Source organism: Dicentrarchus labrax, unplaced genomic scaffold (assembly GCF_905237075.1).
Source record: "Dicentrarchus labrax unplaced genomic scaffold, dlabrax2021, whole genome shotgun sequence".
Lineage (NCBI taxonomy): Eukaryota > Metazoa > Chordata > Actinopteri > Moronidae > Dicentrarchus > Dicentrarchus labrax.
This window is the reverse complement of record NW_026136716.1, coordinates 5,798,101-5,804,687: the sequence shown is the minus strand read 5'-3', so window position 1 is coordinate 5,804,687 and position 6,587 is coordinate 5,798,101.

Genomic DNA, 6,587 nt, shown 5'->3' with positions numbered 1-6,587 from the left:
AACTTGAGATAACATCAGATAACAATCAGCCCAACAAAAGGCAGTCAAATGATTAAATGTGCACTTCTTATATAGTTTAAACAGTTGCAAGTGAATCATGGTCATCTTTTACATTTATAATAGATATTATTATATGAATACTACCAGAATTTTACTCCTGCTGTTTCTATTATGTGTATAGCAGAAATGGAATATAAATGTAATGTAAAAATTGAATAAAATACAAAAGGACAGTTTTGGAAAGTACATTTAATAATCTTAGTATTACCATTTTGTTATTTCATACTTCTGCTATAGTAGGCCTACATTATAGAGGCAAATATTATCCTTTATATTGTAATTCACCTCTATTATTTGACAGTTGTAGTTATTTACTCTGCAGATTAAAATGATACATTTACAAAATATGATCCTTTCATGAAGTCTTACGAGTAAAATGGTTCTCATAAAAGCTGAGGCTGTTCTGTAAATAATTTTCTAATAAAAATAGCAACTTCTGATTAACCTGTATCAATATCAGGCTTAAATTAACAACTTCCGGTTAGTCCTGCCCACTTTTTAAGCACTGCCTATTTCAAGGCACAAATACAGATAGCTCAGTTGGTTGAACAGATACAGATGATGGTGCTCATTCCTAATTTTCACATTGTTTCACTGTTACTTTTACGTAATTAAAGGATCTAAACACGTATTACACCACTGCAGAAGGAATCACATTAACACTATTTCATATACGTGAGTGCACAGGTGCAAAAACTAAGTAACTTAAGCGTGCACCATCCAATTCTAGAGAAGAAGATGTTGTGTAATTCTCTTTCTTACATAATTGTGTCACAGGGTTTCACATATGCTGAGTAAGTTTCACAGTCCTTTTGGAAGATATTCAGCCCTGCTTTAACTGCACAAGATAGACAGACAGATAGACAGGCAGGTGTGCAGACAGACAGATGGACCCTGATACAAAATAGCCAGATAGCCAACCTGTCTATCTTTAAACTGAGCTGGTGGTGTCACACTGCCAGTCCCCACATGTTTGTGGAGCTCCAGGAACTCTAGAGGAGAGTGCTGAGTCGTAAATACCTCTGTTTTTAAACTGCCCGCTCCCATAATGCCGAGGGAGAGAGGAAGGAGGAAGAAGGTCAGAGAGTGTGTGCATCGGAGATAAATTGGTGTTTTATGACACTAACTTGGCATAGCCGAGTGGAAAACATTTGCATGGTCTTACGTTGCAGCTAACAAATCATTCCTCAATAAAAATCAAATTCAAAATTACTTTTCTCATCTTCTTCATACCGACAATTCCTCTCTGGTGTAAGTATCTCTTTCTACCGTGTACCATATGTTTTTACACTGGGAGGAAATGTTAAGTGGGCCACTGTGACTTTTACTGTTACGGAAAACTTGTTTTAACAGCAACATCCTTATAGATGTCACACAAAATCACACAGCAAAGATATCATACTTTGTAGCTCATCAACCGTAACCAGGCAAGCTTTAGATTCCTCCTTACGTTGAATTGGTGTATATTGAGCTTAATTTTAATCAATTATTTGTTTTCCAAAACAAAAAAATGCCAAAAGCAGGAGGAATGCATTAAACTGTAGTGATGCACACTGATCAGGTCCATTACACATCTAAATGACTTAAATCAAGGGACAATTGGACTTTTTCCTTTTCATATTGGACTCCACATGCTTTGAAAATAAAGAACCCAAATGACCCTAAAACACTTACAGGCGTATGTACGAGCACACTCAAATCCCACTTTCACGGACATCAAAAGCTTCCAGACATCATTCAGACCACATACTCTCTCTGAAAGCCCATACACACATGCAGTGACACATAACAAATCCACAGCGGCCATTGTGTCCTGTAAAAGCTCTCCAGTGCCGAGAGAAGTGTCCCAAAAAGGCCATTTACAGCTGCTCCGACATGTAGCGTATTGAACAGGCGAAGCAGACAGGTCGTAAAGGGACAGAACAGCTCCCTGGTGGCTGTAGATGCAAGACAGCGAGGATTGGATGGAGACAGGTGTTCTAAATTACTGAGGGACTAATGTAACATTGGTTACTGGCATTACTGTGAGAAAAATAAAAAGCTTTTGGAAACAAAAGAAATTATATAATTTACTGCAGGATGAGTATGAAGACTTAGACTGTCTTAGTGTTTGTGTCTCACTCATTGTTGCTATATTAATGTTGATGATTTGATGCACATAAGCTTTTTACAGCTTTTACTTCAAGATTTAAGCATATAAAACATCCAACAGCTGATTGAGTAATCAAATAGGTACCAGATCAGTGTTAAGAACATTGGTTCCCATCATTTTTGGTTTGTGACCCCTTTAAGCAAAGCAATGTATATTTGAAATCCCTCATCACTGGTTGCATGTGTTTGCCTGCTGTGAGCAGTTCAACAGAGAAATGATCTTTTTCTTTGCTTTGCTAAAAAAGAAATAAAAATCTGAGTAGGAAATGGCAAAGATGAGAGGAAAGTTAGTTTCCTGGGTCGTTAATCATCTCACAACCCCTCAGATTGGTTCAGTTACTTACTGACTCTCAAAAGTAGCTATAATAAAAAAAACTATGATTCTTTCTGATTTATTCATAAGATGGACAGTTTAGAAGAAATATAAAGCAGCTGTGATTTTCAAGGTTCAGAAATTAGAAACAACGGCAAATTAAACAAAACAAAGACAAAATCTCATGACGGGGTCTCTTTTGAAGCTCTCCGTTGTATCACTCTATCTTCCTCAGTGAAGGAATATGATGCAAAATGATCAAAAGCTTCAGAACAGCTACTGATCAGACCCTGCAGTGAGACTGTTTTGTCAAGAGTGAACTTTGAATTTCAGCTATATTATAATAATAATAATATTTTGATAATAAACTCTAACTTGTAACAATTTGCACATGTATAGTTTAGTTAACACTGTTTAAATATGTTTGCAATCCATATCTCTTACTTGCATACTGCACATAGTGTATATATTTTTAATTATGGTCTTTATATTTTATATTTTTATTATATCTTTATAATATTTTCACTTAGTATTCTTTATTGTAATTTTTACTTTTTTAAAAACTAAATTCATAGATTATATATTATTCCAGGGTAATTTACTGTATAGTTCTCTAACTACATACTACATACTACATACTTCACCAACTTCTTTACACCCTCAAAGTAAACAGACTAGATGACTGAATATGGTAGTGAGTGACTAGTGTGAGCGTAAAGTAAGAGGACACTCCCACACACGTGCACATACATGTGCAATATACACGTCCAAATCACACACACACACACACACACACACACACACACACACACACACACACACACACACACACACACACACACACACACACACACACACACACACACAAGTGATGAGAGATGGCTAGTTGGAAACTTCTAGGCCTGCACTTTCTGTCGTGCCACTCTCAGAGCTGTCAGTGAGGTTAATTTTGTGATGTTTGTGATTAGTGACCAGTGTACAGTTACAGCACGCCTCAGATCAGCGTGGGACTTACGCTTTTAAAAAAATGTATGGACTTGACAATAATGTGTGTTAGAGTGTGTAAATTGTGCAGTAATGCGCCCTCAGATGTTTGTGTAATCTCAGGTTGAGTCTCTGGCTTGTTGTTTATTCCCTCTGTAAACATCTGCTGTGCTAGCACCTTATGAAAGATCCATTTTTGCACTTAAAGCTTCAAATTCAATTTCCTTGCTCCTAAACAAACTTCCCCACACACATTTTCCTACATATAAAGTCTCTGAGCTCAGGCTTGTTTCAGGTTTACGTGTATTTTGGACTACATTGGATATGAAATTCCACCACACACATTTAGTTTCTAGTACCTACTTACATTACTTCACATGGCAGAGCTGCCAGTGAAATGTATCGGCACAACATTTATCCCCAAGCTGTAAACCTTATCCAAAATAATACCGATTCTGATCCCTGAACTTTGCGTATCACCCAACAAGCATATACTACGAAGCCTGTATGATTGTTGTATGGCGTCTGGCTCAAGTTAAACCCTTCGTCAGAGTTCGGCAGGTCATGACTTTGCTATCCTGGGGAAGTAAATGGCAACAGGACTCTGCTGGGAAGTGGCAGGGTCCCATTTTGGGGATAATAAATGATGTGGCATTGGTGCACAGACGCGTAGTTGACGATACATGATATAGGCACATTATAGGCAGTTGTGTTGGAACAACTCTACTCAATATAAGACACAGAGAGAAACACCCGGTTTGGTTGAATTTGGTTGTTTCAAAACAAAATCCATAATCATTGTAGGTTATACGGCAGTATAATAACAAAGCTATTAGGACTAGACTGCCCATAATGTGGATTCATGTGCCATCTAGGATTAGGACAACACTCGTAAAGTATCTACATGTATCCCTAATTGCTGTTTTGTCAGCTTGCAAGGTCACAAGGGAAATTAAATTAATCGAGGCTGTGAAACACTTACTGCTGTGCTGGTCTGATTCATTGAGTAGGAAATAAAAATCACGGCTCTACTGAGGTTAAGATCAGCCATAAATACCATCCATGCACAATGTAATCTGTAACACTTGGGTTTAAACAGTGTTTAAAGAACATTTTCTGCCCTTTTTCTCTCCTGCAGCCATTTTCTCTTCTGATAAAGAAACTCCTTAACTCCATAAAAGTCCTCCCCTGTGATTGCAGCGGTTTGTCTTGTGAGGAGCTCTACTAAGAGTAAAAAATACTGTGTGAATAGCTTTTTATCGTTGATGGATTTGCTCTTAATGTGGTGGGAAAATGCTAAATTGTAGATATTCAGTATGGCTATAATCACCATAGAATGACAACATATATGACAAGGATTGACAACTATGTGCCACTGAGTGCCAAGAGCGAAGGTGTCAGAATAAAACCCTGCATACTCTTGGCCCTCTGTGGCATATTATTATCTCTTCCTAGTATATCGTTTTACACACACACACACACACACACACACACATACACACACACTATATAGCAAATCTTATATATCACTACAGCGCTTTGCAAACCCTCATACACCATTTCTTGCCGTTACATGTTCTTGTGCTTATGACAATCATATCCAATTTGTTTTTTTAACATTGAAGCAATTTTCTTTGCGTAGGTGTGCGCCCCGTTTCATTACAGCTGCAGTCAGAACAGCTGAGTCACTTCCCATATTCCACTGTAGGCTGAAAAACCCATGTTTTTTAACATGATTTTCTCCGAATCGTTTCCTCTCTGCTCCACTCCACTAGCTCTGAAATATTTTCTGTTCCCATCTACTCTACTGCGCTGTACTCACTGTACATTTTAACTGCAAACTTCAAATAACTGATAAAGAGACATGGGTTACTGGATTAGACGGAAAATCGCTGATGACCTCAGATCAGTGTGTAGGAGAGCAAAAAGCAAAAGCTTCTCTTATCATATAAGACACAAACCTGAATCTCTGAGTGTTGTGCTGTTGGTGAGAAAAAACAAGACATTTGTAGGCAAATTATAATATTATTTTCTGACAATTTAAATGGTTAAATAAGAAAATAATCATCAGATTTTGCATAAATGTAAAATGTAGATGTGAATGTTGAAGGGAAAAGTCACAATACATGTAAAAAAAACAAAAACAGAATAGACTTTCCCTTTCTACAATAACGTATACATACATCACATTAAAACTGGCATAGGGGAAGTTCATAGTGTGTAATAAAGTAATTATTAAGCACCTAACATGCACTTTCATGCCAAACACACACACAGACACACACACACAGACACACACACACACAGACACACACACACACACACACACACACACACACACACACACACACACACACACCTGGGTAAATGAAGGTGAAAGAAAAAAGGGTTGACCGTGAGATTAATGGCAGCGTGTCAAGGAGAGGAACCACTGACAGCTGGAGGACTCTGGCTCAGTCTTGACGCAATTCAGGTCACACACACACACACACACACACACACACACACACACACACGCATAAAGAAACACACAATCGTACGTATCCACAGGTCAATCCTTATTTGGTTACCTTGCTCTGAGACACAAGCAGCCTTTGAATAGAAAAATCAATTCATTTAGAAGCCCTTTATTTGAGCTCTGCACGACATCTAAAGCTGAACAATGCCCATAATTCTATTACAGCTCTGACGTCTGCTGAGAAAAAGGCGCTGCCTGTGACTCAACCGTCTGTGACCCTTCTGCCTCATACTGCATCAGAAAGCAACCTAGTTTTTTAAACCAGAGCAGCGGTCAGCACTTAAAGTGTCGGGCACTTATTTTTGGTGCAACCCCACCCCGCTCTAATCCCTTGAAGGGGTTTGTTAAAGGGGAGCTCCACTGATGTTACAAACCAAGAACTGTTTACAGGTCTCAGTGAGCGCTACTACACATGTGAGTTATATTAATCCTTTTTTTGACTCCTGTTGAAGCTGTGTGAAATCGCAAAAATTGCCTCAGGTGATGTCACTTGAGTCAGCGGCTGAAGACTACAAATCTGAAAGTTAAACTAAATCTGGTGATGTGGAGGTAGAAAGAAGT